The sequence below is a fragment of the Panthera uncia genome (genome assembly GCF_023721935.1).
Source record: "Panthera uncia isolate 11264 chromosome A3 unlocalized genomic scaffold, Puncia_PCG_1.0 HiC_scaffold_12, whole genome shotgun sequence".
NCBI lineage: Eukaryota > Metazoa > Chordata > Mammalia > Carnivora > Felidae > Panthera > Panthera uncia.
The window spans coordinates 15,681,378-15,697,136 of NW_026057579.1; the positions used below are offsets into that span (position 1 = coordinate 15,681,378).

Consider the following 15,759-nt stretch of genomic DNA (forward strand, 5'->3'; position numbering starts at 1 on the left):
GATCCTGCTGATTTACCAACAACATTTTTCTCCTATTCTAGTAAATCCATCCCCTGTATCCTGCAGACCAAAGACATTCTTTTTGAGACATGGAAGTCTGGATTTGCCTGTAGCAAGGTGAAACTCCTTACCTGCTTTGGCCAACATACACCTGGAGATGACTATAGAACCTGGGGTATCCAACCTTCCAGATCTGGCCTTTTGTTTTGAGTTTATTTATTTATTTTGAAAGAGAGACCATGAGCGGGCAGAGAGAGAGAGAGAGAGAGAGAGAGAGAGAATCCCAAGCAGGCTCCACGCTGTCAGCACAAAGCCCAATGTAGGGCTTGAGCTCATGAACTGTGAGATCATGATCTGAGTCAAAATCAAGAATTGGATGCTTAACCAACCAAGCCACCCAGGTGCCTCCACACCTGGCTCTTAAAGAGAACTGTATCCAGCTGGAAAAAATGACTTGGGTACTCCAATGACATAAGGCAAGAAGGAGGAAGAGTTGGCATCCAGGAAGCAGATGAATCAGAACACAACCCTTCACTGACTGGGGAAGTCCCACAGAGAGGGAGAGGGAGTGACCAGCAAGGAGCCAGAAGAGTGATCTTTGGGAAATATGGAATCAGCAGTTTATCTGATTACTTATTCATGGATAAAATTGTGCTCAGAAGGATTTTTAAATTTTGCTGGAAAGTTTTGGAAGAATTGTTAGGATAATGACATAGATTAAGCAGATTTTTTTAATGAGGTAATTATTAACTCCTGGAAGAACAAAGAATTATAGGGAAAAAAAGGAAAAGTGATTCTAGAGTTTTTTTCAGTCAGCAGTGAACAGTACATCCATAATTAAAATAAAAATTGACTATTGATTTAACAAAAAGTGACATAAATATATTGGGAATCGAATGGAGAAAAGCAGGTATGGAATAGGTTAGAAGCATGCCAGCCCAATCTTCCAGCGTAAGCAGTCAGTGGCATTTAACATTGACAATTCCAGGGATAACTGTGCAGGCATATCACTTAGAAATATGGAGGTAGGCATCAGAAGAAATAGTCTGCAGAGAGGAATTTAGGACACAAATGGGACAGGGGACTGCTGTTTTTCCTTCACGCCTTGTTATACTATTTGGATTTTTAAACTGTGTACATTAGGCTAGACTTGTATGAAAAAATAAATAAGCAACCTAGTAACTAGACTGAGAGACAAGAATTTAAGACTCAAGAGAAAAGGAAGGAGATAGAAAAGAAGAATCAAGGCTTCTTCTTTACCACACGGCCAGGAAAGTTAGCTGATTATAGCTGTAGGAAAAAAAATGTCCATGCAAGAACTCTTTCATCCAAGAGATGGGCACTTAAGAAAAGTCACTTTTGTACCAGAATCCACAGCCATCAGACCAGCATCCTGCTGGAACAGAGGACAGAGCTGTTTTTATTCTAGCTGCTTCTTGTCTCAGCCCTTCCAACCCATCCAGGGAGTCAGAAGAGTATCTCCCCACCTTTCCCTCCACTCTGCCACAGGCACTCAGGTACCCAGTGGGCTGCAGTTCGGACTAAGGGCAGAGTAAGTGGGTAGGGGGCCTCTGAGGAATTTTGGAGAATGAGGTGGAGACATTCCCATCCACTGGGGAGCCATGGGTGTAATGGAACTGGTCCAGCCTCACCAGCAGGTGGTACAGGTTCTCTGCTGTTGTTGGGTGGTCCCAAACAATATCTGTGGGAACAGGCCCAGGCATCTGTGGTCACTCAAAGGAAGATAAAGCTTCTTTACTCTCCCCTAGCCTTCTGCATTTGAGCGTCTGTGTCTTTCTCTAGGACAAGCTTCCATTAGTCACTCAAGAACCTGGCTCTCATTGGAACAGGTGGTGCTGCCTCTGTGGTGGTGACACATTGAAACCTGCCCTTCCCTGAAACGTAGTCAAAGCTGCCTTCAAGGAGCCTGGGCCAGGGCCTCAGCTGGGTCAGGTTCTAGTAAGCCCAAGGTCACAGAGCAGGTCCTCTGGATACTTCGGGACTCCAGCCTGGGATGCTCTGGAAGATGAAGCAGGAGACATTCCACTGTAGGAAAGAAGGGAGGAGGAGGCATCTCAGCCCCCTCCCTCCAGTCCAATACATTTCCAGGAAAAGCCAGAGTGAGCCAGTCTGCCCACCCATGGGTCCAGAGGGTGATAAGGGAGAAGTCTGCTGGATGTCGCAGAATGACCATACTTCCACTGTCTGAATCCCGATTGTTTCACAGCCAAATGGCAAAACAAAACACAGTTTCTACAAAGGTCTTGGACTCTGTGAGAAGTAGAATCATAATTATGGATTAAAAAAAATGGGGAAAGAGAAATCCAGCCACCAAGGCAGGTACCTACCTCCCTCTTTATCCATGAAGGTGTCTCCCAAACATCATGGCCCATTACAACATAGAAGAGTTTCCAGAGAGTGGCAGGGCCATACCCCACTCAGGAGAATTTGTAGTTTGAGAACGCACTCCTGGAAGTATGCCCCAGTGGGAGAGTCCTACAAATAGGACTCAAGAGGACAGGAGGGTGGAGATCTTCCTGAGTTGTAACCTTTCTGAACAGACACCATCCAAGGCAGATGGAACAAGGCAGGGATACGCCATTGCAAACGTCCATGTTCAGGAACAAAGTCAGCATTTGGAAGTGGATGCATCCTGGAATGAGGAACAAGCACAGCCACCTAAGCTGTACCCTACAGGGGCTGTTGCAAAGTGCTCATGATCATGTCAGTAGTACAGCAGAGACAGCCACACAGCTAACCTCGGACCAGGTCATTTCACCTCCAGGCCCTATGCTTAGTCAGGATAGTTGGCCACAGTTATCAGCATGGACTTAGGAGGTAGACAGAGCTAATGCCCAAACACTCAGACTGCTGGGCTGTCAGACTGCTCTCTTACATAAGATTTTCTGCATGTGAAACACTGGTACCAACAGATCAACACAGACTTTGCTTTAAAAAGGGGGGGGATGGGGAGCTGGAGACCAAAAGAATGAATGAGCCCACCTCCTGCAGGACTTCACCTGAATGTCCAGGTGGAAAACCAACACACCTGTGCACTTTGCTGCCCCAACTACATGTCGCCCCAGACTTCTTCTGGGTCTTCTGAGGCCCTGGGAGACAAGAAGGAAGGAATTTTGCAGACCTAGGGTTGCGGTGAGCAGCCCAGCATGGCCATGCTGCCTCTGCCCCACTGGATTGGTGTCCACAAAATAGTAGTTTTATCCCTCACAGGCTTTGCTCAAGAACCAGTCTCATTTTCTCTTTAAACTAACAGGATATACGGCAGAGTTTACTCAGCTGATTAGTTGAAAAGCTGACTCTCACAGCCACACAAGCACTGGAGGCCGAGGGCCTAGGGAGGCTCTGCATGGGCCTTGTGGGCACACCTGGCTTCTCTGCTTGGAAGGTGGGGGTGGGGGGAGACTTTGTCCTCATGTCCCCATAGGAGGGAAGGGCCTTGATCCTTAGCCCTGGCACAGGACAGACTAGGCATCTTAATCCCAGGCTGTACCTTCCCAGGGTTCCCCTCACCCTTCAGCCAAGGTCAAGAAAATCCCCCAAAGCAGGACTGGAGACACTCTGGCTCTGCCAGCCTTCACCTGTGGTTCTGGAACAGGCTCTGTTGTCCCTGGGAGTGAGGCAGAGGGCAAGGAACACAGCCAGTGCCAGGCAGAGGGTGGGGAGGGGTGAGGGACCTCAAGGAACAAATGACGAGGCCTCACCTGCCCCCTGACCCCCAGACTCTCAGAAGCTCTACAGCGGCAGCCACTCCATGAGGGAAGCAGGGAGGCCAGGCTCTCCTTGCTATTGTATAGATGAGATCCTTGAGGCGCAGAGAAGAAGTTGCCACCCCATTACAATTGGCGGGAGCTCTCCTGGCAAGGCTGTTCTCAGGCTTCCAGTCCCTTCCAGACAGGAGAGGATATAGAAGGGGATGTAAGGAGTGTCAGGTGCCAGCAGAAAAGAGAGAAACAGGGCGAGAGAAAGAAAGACAAGCAGATGATATGGAGAGCCAGAAGAAGAGGGAAGATTCCAGTGGGGCAGACAAACGAGGCCTGGGAAGGGAACAATAGAGACAGATGAGTAAGATGGGAGGGACAGAGGACAAGACAGATCAGGAGATCATGGAAAGAAGAAGATGGACCATGGGTGTGGACGGGGGTGTGGGTGATGGCTCCCTGTCATCGAAGACCCACTACCAGCAAAAATGTTGACTTGCCCGACACCGATATTGGGCCTATAACTCTCAAACGTCATTGCTCATCAAAATCACTGGGGATAACATTACAAAAAGCTTCCAAGATTCTGATCCAGAAAGTCTAGGGCTAGGCCTGGGAATCTGCTTTTATTTAAAGCTCCCCCAGTGATGCCTGTAGTCTTTGGGTGACATTTCATTTTTTTTTTTTTTAATTTTTTTTTCAACGTTTTTTATTTATTTTTGGGACAGAGAGAGACAGAGCATGAACGGGGAAGGGTCAGAGAGAGAGGGAGACACAGAATCGGAAACAGGCTCCAGGCTCCGAGCCATCAGCCCAGAGCCTGACGCGGGGCTCGAACTCACGGACCGCGACGAACTCACGGACCGCGAGATCGTGACCTGGCTGAAGTCGGACGCTTAACCGACTGCGCCACCCAGGCGCCCCGTTTGGGTGACATTTCAGATGTCACTGCTTTTGTGACTCCACTGAGCGATGCAGCCGGGGTGGCCCTGAGATGCCCCATGAATCCCAGCTTAACGCCTCCCACCTGCACTGCCCCAGCCACACTCCACTGCTGTCGGGTGGATCTCCAGGAGTCCTTCCTCCCTGCTCCCAGCTGCCTTCTCCCCCTTTTCCCAGCTCCCCAGACGACTGATGTCCTGCTTTATTTTTCCCTTCAAACAAGCTAATTAAGCAATAATCCTAGAAGAATCCATCACTCTGACAAGGTTGTTGATTAACCATCCCCCAAGCCAAGCCAAAAGTGCTTAATATCCCTGCGGAATGGTCAATGGCGAGTACAGCAGCCCTGGGCTGCCGCAAAGCAGGTGATGGCTGTGTCTGAGAAGGCAGATGCAGAACGGGTGATTGGGCCTGACTTTGCAGCCTGGCGGAGGACAGAGGAGAGGCAGGGGGACTGGCTTGAGGCCCCACAGGCTGGGGCATCTCTAACAAGATTCTAGACCATTCTTTCTGAGACCGCCCAAAGCCCCCAGAGAGTTCCTAGGGTTATGAACAACTCTGGACCACGGGAGAAGAGCTGAAGGAAAGGGGGTTGGACCCAAGGACATAATTCTCCAGCTTTACAGCTATGCCAATTATATAGCTGCTGGAGTGAAAGCAGAGACAGGCAGAACGATGAAATCACTGACTTTGAGAGATCATTTCAAGTCCAGACGATATATCTTTCTCTTTTCCACGCTTAGACTCTTATTGTAAACACCCCCCCTATTCCCCTAAAAGATTTACTTTCTTCAGCACTGGGAAAAATAACACTCGGCGACCACGCAGGATGTGATAAAACACTGCCCCCTGGCGGCCACAGTTGTTGCAGCTTCGAAGCATCCACCTTCCAAAGGTCCCTTCCCTCTCAAGGAGCACCTCCAGCCCACCCACCCGGAGCATGCACCATCTGAGCTGCGACATCCGTGGAACTGTCCTATCACCTGTCTGCCTCCGATTCTGGTCTCCTTTCCTCCGTGTTTTGCATAAAGAGTCGATGATGTTGGCAAATACTCTGGACCAAGGGAAAAGAAACTGATCCCCATCTGGGTCATCCTGCTTTGGTCACTGATATCTTACATCTTTAGGAGTATCCAATTTGGTTCTGCCACAAGAAAAAGAAAACAGCATATAGTAGGTGCTCAATGCATGCTAACGAGAACAAACGAGTGAAAATATGCAAAGAAAGGGAGCACGGTGGAGCAGACAGAGCACTGGACAAGGACTCTGGAGTGTCCTGCTCAAGGCTCAAGTCCCAGTTCTGCCTCCAGCCAGCTGTGTGTGTGTTCAGGCCTTCTCTCTCTGGGTCTCCTTCTCTAAAACGAAGAGGCTGAAGTTGGAGTTCTCTAAGGTCCCTTCCACATCACAAACTCAAAGGACCCGGTCCTAATGATTCTAATCCATAATCATCATTAAGGGGCAGCTATTAGCCGGGAAAAAGGAGGCTGTGGCAGCGACAGCTCTTACTGGGACCCACTCTCTGGAGAAACAAATTGAACAGTGCTCTCTTCCCTCGGCCTGGGAGTCACTGCTCCTCAACAACGTTTGTGACCAAATTCAAAAGCCCCTTTACTCCACGGTTGGCCATTAGCATTGGTATTCCCCTGGAAGGTGGAATCGGGCCACAGTGGGTCGCTGCTGCTGGTGGGACAGTGACACCTAGTGGCCATCCCCACTAGTCACAGCCCAGGTCTGCCACTCAGCGCTTGCCAAGCACCCTACTCCCTACCGCTAAATAGTAACCCCCGGCGTGAGTAAAGCGCCCTGGGTTATAGTCTCAGTCTTGCAACTATCTCTCCATCTGCCCTTAGTTTCTTCCAACAAGGAGTTTGGCCTTTATGTCTTTCTTCCAGCTGCCTTGTCCCCTGAGACTCTGAGACCCCGTGACTTATAGCATATAGCCAAGGATCTTAGGCCCACACAATGGGCAGGATGTCCCTACTGGAAAGGCACAGCCCAGACAGATTTCTCCACCGGAGCCCTGGGGTTCCACCCACGTGATCATGCCCAGTCCTGCCACACACACACCTCCACACAGCCACGAGACAGGACCACACAGCCGGTCCATTGACCGCAGATGTTTCAGGCCTAGGATGTCTCCATCCTGACTGCCAGCCACTGGGGTGGGGGAAAGTAACAAAACCAGCCAGAAAGAAGCCTTGTTGAGCTTTCTTTTGGGGTCAGGGCAGTTCACCTGGTTTTGTCCATTTGGGGTGCCAGAATCTTGCCCCATTGGTGGGGTCCATAGGGTTCATATATCCCTAAAGAACAATGCAGATGGGTTCTTTTTAACACACTTTCCTCCATATACTGACTCCACAAACCACAAAGAGTAGGAAATGGATTTGGTACAGAGGCTTCAGGACACCCCCCCCCCCCCCACCGGGCCCAGGTGTTCACACTACTTTGGCACAGCTGAGGACAAAGAGGTTGAGCTTGGTTGGGTCTTTCCTGAGTCCCACCTTATTTCTGATACTGGAAGAGCTGGGCTCTCGACCTCTTGAGCCATGTCCCTTATCACCAATTTTTGGTCTTTGGCTTATTAATCTTTCCCAAAGTAGAGTCTTTGAGTGGTGTGTGATTTCCACAAGAGACCTTGGGTTTTTCCAATATGCAAATTGCAAAAGTGCTAGACATCGCTGAGTCTGTTTCCCTTTACTCCTCACGGTTCCCCCTGCACCGTCCCCGGGAGGTATACCGAGGTGGCACTCTGGAATCCCTCGGAAAAGGAAGTCACCGGTTCAGGTTGGGGATGTGGTGAGTGATAATCTTCCCTGGTCGTTAAATAGTACAGGTGGAAACACATTTTTGGAGATGGAGAGCAGGTGAATCGTCATTGTACAACACCTACTATGAGTCAGGGTCTAGTCGGGAGACAAAAATCACACCTGCTGTTTGAATAGGGAAAATTAATACAGAGAACTATTAGCTAGTGAAAGGTAGTTAACTATGAAAAGGGGCAATAGAGGACTCTACGGAAGACAGGTGTAGAAGATGCAGGAAGCAGCTGCCACCTCTAGGGCTGAGGGAGTTTACCCAAAGAAGGAACAAAGAAATTGGATGAGATTCAGACCATGCTGGACAGAGTGTGGCTACAGCCCATTGGGTGGTGGGGAAGTTCACTGGGGCACCAGCAGGCTGGAGTGGAGTGCAGGAGGCCCCCTTCTGGGTGCCAGCAAAACTCCTTGGAGAGAGCACCCTGGGGGAGGGGACCCAGATGCCACCAGCAGTCAGTCACCTTGGAGGAAGAAAAAGGCACCCTGGAGCCAGGAGGGGGAGTTCTTGTTCCGTATGCCTTGCGGTGTCCCTCTCGCACCCTCTGCTGTCCAGGGCTGGCATTGCACCAGCTGAGACACCTTTACAGGGTCCAGTGTTACAAAGTAGGGCAAAGAAGCTGGGTTTGGAGTTAAGCACCTACTCTGTGCCAGGCCCTGTGTTGTGCATGTCCCTCACGGATTTCATAAGAGCTCACGTACAATTCTTTGAAATAGATTTTAGCATTCCCATTTTAATGTTGAGAAGGCACTGAAAAGCTGGGAGTAAGCTGAGAAGGATAAGCAGCTAGTATACGGGATAGAAATGGTGTTCAAACTGATGTGTGTGTGACTCCAGAGTCTGTGTTTCTCCACCACGCTAACAGTGCCTCCTTCTGTAAAGGATAAAGGACAGTAAGATCCTGTTCTCCTCTTCCGTGAACCCACATAAACTTCCGGCATTGCTTCTTGCACTCTCTCCCTAGGGAGGCAGGTGCCCAGTGGAGGCTCTGAGGCAGAGATCCCCAAACCAGAGACATGGGGAGACCTGGTAAGAATGGAGGCTCCCGGGCTTACCTCTGCACTTTCCAATTCAGTAGCCTGGGGGGAGGAGGCTGGACCCTACATCCTACAAATTCTCCAAGGTCTGGTGCACTCCAAGAGAGGAGCGTCACCTCCACTGGACCAGAGGTAGAAAGTGAGGAGCCACCTGGCCTTTGATGGGGGAGGGGGCCTTCAGGCTCACAAGCTCCTTGCAGCCCCAGCACCCCGTGGAGAGGTCACTATTGATAGCTGGTTTCTGAAATGAAAATCAAATAGGGCTCGTGGATCTGCTTCATGGGTGATGAAGTTGTAATGACTGTAACAGAGGTAGAATTGATTCCTATTTGTCAGCTGGATAATTGGAGGCTGGGCTCCGGGACTCCTTGGCCCCTTTGTCTTGCAGCCTCTTTAGGCATCTTTTCTAGATGGGAGGCACTTCCGAGCTAGAGCTTGCCAGAGGTAATCCCATCTGGCTCAGGAATAAGGCCCCCCCTTTTGGAGAACATTCCATGTGCCAGGAGCTCTGTGCCTTCATTGCCAATCCTTAAACCTTCTCGTGAGACTAATACCACCACTATCCGATGAGGAAGCTGAGGGTCTTGCCCAAGGCCACACAGATATAAAAGGCAGAGCTGAAATTCAGAAGCCCGGGGTGTCACTCCAAAGCCAAAGTAGGGCAAAGAAGCTGGGGTTTAGGGTTCAACACCTCTCCCATGTCCCTTCTGGCAGCCCACGTAGCCTTGTGAGAGGAAGCAGCTCCAGGCTTGAAGTCCTGCCAGGGCAGAGCCAGGCTGGTCCTGAGAGGGGCCGAATGTTTGCTGCCCTGGGAGGGGTGGTTCAGCACAGCCCAGGAGGCCCCAGAAGCGCCCCGGTGGGGAGGGCGCCGACGTTACAATAGCTGATCAATCCTTCTGAGAAATGGCCACCTCTCAAATCACATCCAGGAAGGGGGAAAATTCAGACATGTCTCTAGTGGCAGCTTGTTTAATCCCACAAAAGGGTGACAACAACTGAACCCCGCCCCCCCCCATGCCACACTGCCCAACCAGTGCAAGAAGCAAGGCATCTCCCTATCGGCTGATGTGGGCTTCCGTGCGTGTGTGGCCCCGCCAGCTCCACACGCTCAGGCTTGTCTCCAGCAGCCACCTCTGCCACACAGGGCGCTTTCTGCAGGAAGCCGTGTGGCCCCATGTGGAGTGGGACAGACCAGGCCCAGATCCTGCCACCTCTCGGCTGGGTGGCACAATCCTCACCCTCCGGGCCCAGCTGCCTTCCTCTGGAAACAGGCACTTAAAAGTACCGCCTCTGGTCCAAACTCGGAGAACGTACAGCATCCAAATGGAGCCTTCGGGTAAACTGTGGACTCGGGGAGACGATGATACGTCAGTGTAGGCTGGCGACCTAACAAGGGTCCCGCTCTGGTGGGAGATGTTCACGGTGGGAGGATGTGCACGTGTGAGACAGGGTATCCGGGAACTCTCTCAACTTCCCCTTTTTCTCTGAACCTAAAACTGCTCAAAACACCAATGTCTATTTAAAAGGGAAAAAGTACTGCCTCTTAAGGCTGAGGGAGAATTAAGTAGGATAGTGACATCGAAGGCCCCGGCCCCGTGGGGCCCGCAGTGAGGCCCGTGGTAACTGAATGAGGGGTTCATCTGAAGCCCCCTGCAGACCCTGGAGGGCCCCGATGGTGGGAGCAGCCTGATCATCACCTCCGTCACTGCCTCGGCTGCTAGGGGAGCCCTCTGGAGGGTGGGGACAGGTGTACTGAGTGAATTGAGAACTGGGCCAAGTAACCTCGTTAACGTCATGAGACAGGCGACAAATGCAGCCCAGGGTTGGGCATAATAACAGGCCCAGGACTAGGATTTGTGAGATCAGTTTGTCCCTCCCTCTCTCCAGAAAAAAAGTGTTCAGAGCCGAATGAAAGAACAGGGAAGGACTTGGCTATCTGGCAAAAGCAGAGTTCTGGCTGGCAACTCCCCTGCTCTAAAATCCTCACTTGCTCCTCAGTGCCTTCGCCTGGGACAGACACCTTCCCTCCAGCTGCTGGATCCAGTAGCCACTCCGAGTGCCATTCAGGGGGTGGAAAGAGAGCAGAGGGGTACCAGGAGACCCAAGTCTTTTTAAAAAATGTTTTTAATGTTCATTTATTTTTGAGAGAGACAGCGTGTGAGTAGGGGAGAGGCAGAGAGAGAGGGAGACACAGAATCCGAAGCAGGTTCCAGGCTCTGAGCTGTCAGCACAGAGCCTGATGTGGGGCTCGAACCCACAAACCGCAAGACTGTGACCTGAGCCAAAGCTGGACGCTTTAACCGACTGAGCCACCCAGGAGCCCCAGGAGCCCCAAGTCTTAAACCCAACTCTGGGGTAGCTCTGTGACCTTGGGAACATATCTCTCCCTCTCTGTGCCTCAGTTTCCCCATCTGGAATTCCTTCCTTCCTTCCTTCTTTCACTGAATTCACTACCGAGTGCCAACTATGAGCCAATTTGTAAAGTCTTTCCTTGTGACAGTATTTTCTGTACAGTACAGTTCAAATGCTCTGGGAGAAATACTGCACACACATGGACCCAAAGCATCAGCATGAAAATTTTGTTTTGTTAAGGTTCCCAGAGACATACATTTCCTCCCAGGCTGTGCCGTAGAATCCACATTTCTGAGCCCACCTTTTGTAAATGGGATGCTTGTTTGGAAAATGGCTGGATAATGTCGAAGATTGCAGGGCTATGACCTTGTGCCCCTATCTGTCTAGGGCAGATGGAGGACAAAAGCATATGCTTCCTGGCTGCAGCTCTTGATTCCCCTTGAGTCTCTCTCATGGTCGGACCTGTCCTCCCTGCCTGGTGACCTCCCCTGGCCCAGAGCCCGTCAGAGGATTGGGAGGTTCTCTGGGAAGAGCATGTAGAGCCCAAAGAAGCATGAGCTTGGCTCCAAACAGATCATGGTGCCAATCCTAGCTCTGCCATGTCCTGGCTGTGTGACCTTGGGAAGTCACTCAACATCTCTGAACCTTGTTGTCCTCTGTTAGTTGGAAAGACTAAAATCTTTACCCGACAGGGTTGTGGTAAGGATTAAGTAAAAGAACACAAGTGATGTTTCCGGCCACACAAATGGCAATAGCACCTGAGTTGATATGCGATGTTCGGTATCCTGTCCTCAGATGAGATGCTCAGTGGACAGCATGAGGACAGGTGCAGGGGAGAGCTCCACGTCCAATCCCCAGCGTCAGCCTTATCCGTTCATCCCCTCTTCATCTTTGTCATTTCCTTCCCTGGGACAGCCAGATGGCAGCATGGGGCCGTGGAACGGGAGCCTTCTCTGGCTGTCCCCTCACAGAGTGCGCTCCCAGAGATCCTTGGGAGCTGTCTATTGAGCTCTTACCATGCCGGGCGCAGGGGAGCAATACGGATGTGTGGAGGGCACAGTTGTCTGCCGTGGGCACCGATGGGAGCGTCTGCAGTGGGGCCAAGCCGGGAGCAAACCCAGTCCCCCCCACAGCTGTAGGCAAGTGCCCTCCACGCTCAGGGCCCGCTGGGGTTCAGGAGTCGCACCTGCACCTGAGGCTCAAGGAGGGAAGCGAGTAGGAGCCAGGGCCCCGAGTCCCCAAGGGTGCCCTTGCCCACCGAGCCCAGGCTCCTGTCGGTCAAGGCCCCCGAGGCCCAGCCTAGGTCCTCCGAGAGGTGCCGAGGACCCCAGGAAAGCAGTGTTCTCTTGTCTCTGCTTCCTCCAACAGGACCTCTTCGGATCCCGGAGGGATCTTTGCCACTGGCAGCCGCAGTGGTTTGTGGGAAAGTTCCTCCAAATCCCCAGCTAATCCTCCTTTGCCTGAACTCCTTTAGCAATTGCATTTGTGCTCCGTGGCCTCTAATCCCTTCATCCCCAGATGTCCCCAGGGAAGGCACATGTGCACATGTGTGTCCTGCTGGGCATGGTGGCCAGTGGATCTGGGCCAAACCGCGCCTTGGGACCACCAGCCTGTCCTACTCAGAGTCTGCCTTCTGTCCTCCCTCCTGTGGGTCTCATTTGACAGCCTGCGCCTGGTGGTGTGGGGACAGGGCAGCTGACCAGTGGGGCCCCACCCTCCACCCTGAAAGACTGTCCGGGAGATGCTCTTGTTTGAAGTTGGAGCCTCGGGCTCCTCCTCTCTTACTTGGGGCTGAAGATCCTCGAGCCTCGTAGGGATACTTGTGAGCACTTACTAAGGTCATTTGTTTAATGGGCTTAAGGCAGAGTCTGCGGCTTCACAGGCAGTCAGAACTAGTTAGCTCTGGTTAACCTGGAGTGTCTACCTGCCCACCCCCACCCCCCAGTGGCTACCTCTGGAGGCAGGGACCCCTGAGGGACAGCAGCTCCTGACAGTGAGAAAACCCTTTGTGTTGATCGGAAACCGTCTCCAAATCACAGGTTGCCCAGGGAAAACACAGAGGCAGTGTGCAGTGTGCGATCACTTGTGTCGCAGTAAGTGAAAGAATAGCCGTCTGCTCTGGTCATCGCTTAAAATATTCCCGAAACGGTAAGAAAGGGGCTGTGACGCTGGCTTCCTGGAGAGAGTGGGGGGGGGGGGTGGATTGATAGGGAAGGGAGGTAGACTTTTTATTGTATGTTATTGAACAGAGACCCATGTGGTTGTATAGCTTATTCAGAACTTCAATTTAAAACTATATACAAGAATGGGGTGCCCGGGTGGCTCAGTCAGTTGAGACGAACCATGAGATCATGACTTGAACCAAAGTCAGATGCTTAACCGACTGAGCCACCCAGGTGCCCCGTAAATTCCATTTTTAAAGATCACCTAACGCCGCTCAATAAATTAAGCTTCTAGACTTTTAGTCTCAAAAGGCTTCAGGATTGCTGCAAAGAGCATCACTCTTACCATTATCAAAAATAAAAGCCAAATAATCTACCAAATGACCCCTTTCCTTAAAATGACCCCTTCTTCCCTTCAAGAAGTGAGGTAGAGGGCATACACATAGCTGAAGTCTTAGGGAAAACAAGCACCTCCAAGGAGAGACAAGACCCAGGTGCTCGCTTACCTGTTCCAAATGTTGGACACCATACAAGCTAGAAAGAAGAACTCAACCAAACTTCTGAACATTGCTAAAGGCCAAGTGTGGGGCCTGCGTGAAGGCACAGGTCCCTTGGGAGGTGCAGGCAGGAAGCAGAGACCCAGCCACCTGTACTCCCTTCACCATGGACCACACCAGGCGCTCACAAGAAGGACAGTGGGCAGGGAGGAGTGGGGAAGTCCGAACAAACGTCTTGGATCCGGTCTGGGGCAAACAGTGCTTCAGGAAAAAGACAAAGCCTGCACAGATCCTACTCCCTGTAGCCCTTAGAAAAAAGAATTAAGGCCACTGGGAAAAGGGCGGCAAATGCTGTCACTCTTAGGGCACAGGTGAGGACCCGATGTGTCCAGGAAAAGGGAGAGTAAACCCTGTACCCCTCACAGAGGGGTGGAAACACAGACCAGGAATCTAGGGAGGGGGAGGGACAGGGTGACAGAAGTAGCCTCCGACAAAGACACAGGGACACCGCACCTGCCTAACACTGACACTGAGCTCAGCAGAAAGTGTCCCCCCCCACCCCAGCCCACCCCCACCTTCACCCCCAGGGTAAGGAGTGCTAACAACCAACAGCAACGTATAACAAAGGGGGATCAAGGGCAGGAAGAGAATATTTCTCTGAGAAACAGGCACGAAGGGAATCCCTAAAGTGGGGGCTTGTGAGGAAGTCAGCTCACCCCTAGTCGATCTGTAGATTTAGTGCAGGGTCAAAAAGACCCCACAGCAAAATGACGAAAAGAAATTGACAAGCAGATGCTAATTTTCCATGGAAAGGGGAAGGAACTTGAGTGGCCACACCCACTCTGAAAAAAGAAAAGCCAAGTTGGAGAACACACATTATCCGGTTTCAAGACTTACTAAACTTACTGTAAAGCTACATACTGGGAAGAGACGTAAATGTAAAACCGAAAATCATAAACCTTCTAGGAGGAACTTCTAAGAAAACCTTGTGATTTCGCTATCCGGAGACAACCTGTCCATGATGTAGCTACAGACACCCGGAGCCCCGTTTCCAGTCTCCCACCTCCCTGATTGACTTCCCAGTTGTTATTTTAATTTAAATGCAGAACTGAAGGAGTCATCCTTGCAGGAGGTCACCACGGTGTCTCTCAAACTTGCCTGGCCATCCGGGATCTTCCTGCAGATTCCTCACCCCGGTGCTCCGCTTGGGGTGGGCTGCAAGCAGGGTACGTCTGCCCAGCAGCCTTCACTGGAGCCAGAGAACAAATTGCTCATTGCAACCTGAGGCCTCCCGCCTGCCCCCAGCCTGGCGGGGTGGGGGTGTGGGGGGGCTCTAGGGTCCTTCTCTCCCACCCTCACCTCATTCTCTCAGGCGTAGTGAGTGTGCAGTGAAATTGAAAGAAAACAAATGTCAAAGCCACAATTTCTTCAGTGCTTTTTCTATTCCCTCCAGGCTTTCTGTCTGTCTATCACACGAGGTAGTCATGAGTCAACCACAGAGAGTCTCGGAATAGTAATTGTGGAACCGAGAATCTGCATTTCTGCCGCATGTGTGTACGTGTGTGGGTCTGCATGTGTGTGTGTCTGTGTGTGCATGTAGTGTTTGTACAGAAGAAGGGTGTGAGCAGCGGACACAGAGGCAGGGAGAGACGAATAGGAATGAGAAGTTTCTTTTCTAGGGAAAGAGCCAGAAATTACATCCGTTCAAAAATACCCTGCCTCTCTCACAGATAAATATAGCCACATGAGTAGATGTGTCCCCAAACGAAACTTTCCCAACAAATCCGGAAAGAGTCACTTGAAGAGACTGCTGGTGCTGGCTCTCCCCTCTTGCTCTCCTGTCCCCCGCGTCCCCGTGCTCCCAGGGCACAGTCAGGAAGACGAGCGCAGAGAGACGTCTGTACCCGACCTCCCCCAGCATTCTGGCCAAGGGGAGAAGCAGGAGGGGTGTGCTCCTTTGTTAAAGGGCTGCTGGCCAGAGGGGCAGGGTTGCCAGAAGTCTCCTCCACGGGAAAGAACTCGAGAGGCTACTTCTATTACAGGGGAATGGAAGCTCAGAACAGGAAAGAAGCACCACAGAGGCGAATTTACCAGATGTTGTGGCCAGACCCAAGGTGCCATCAAAATCACTTGGCCACCAGTATAGCAGAGGCACCTGCCAGCCAGACGGAGGGGAGACTCAGGGCCCAAGAACTACATGCCAGCTGAGACTCGGCTCCCCTGCGACCCACACACA

At 51.5% G+C, this 15,759-nt stretch overlaps 1 protein-coding gene across 1 annotated transcript in view; it reads left to right on the forward strand.

Moving 5' to 3' along the window:
- The window catches only part of CAPN13 (calpain 13), a 61,082-nt gene extending 60,232 nt beyond the window's left edge, over positions 1 to 850 (forward strand). The window contains exon 22 of the mRNA XM_049652353.1: positions 42 to 850. The gene's annotated coding sequence lies outside the window, so the exon portion shown is untranslated. The remainder of the gene's footprint in view (positions 1 to 41) is intronic.
- The last annotated feature ends 14,909 nt before the right edge of the window (positions 851 to 15,759 follow it).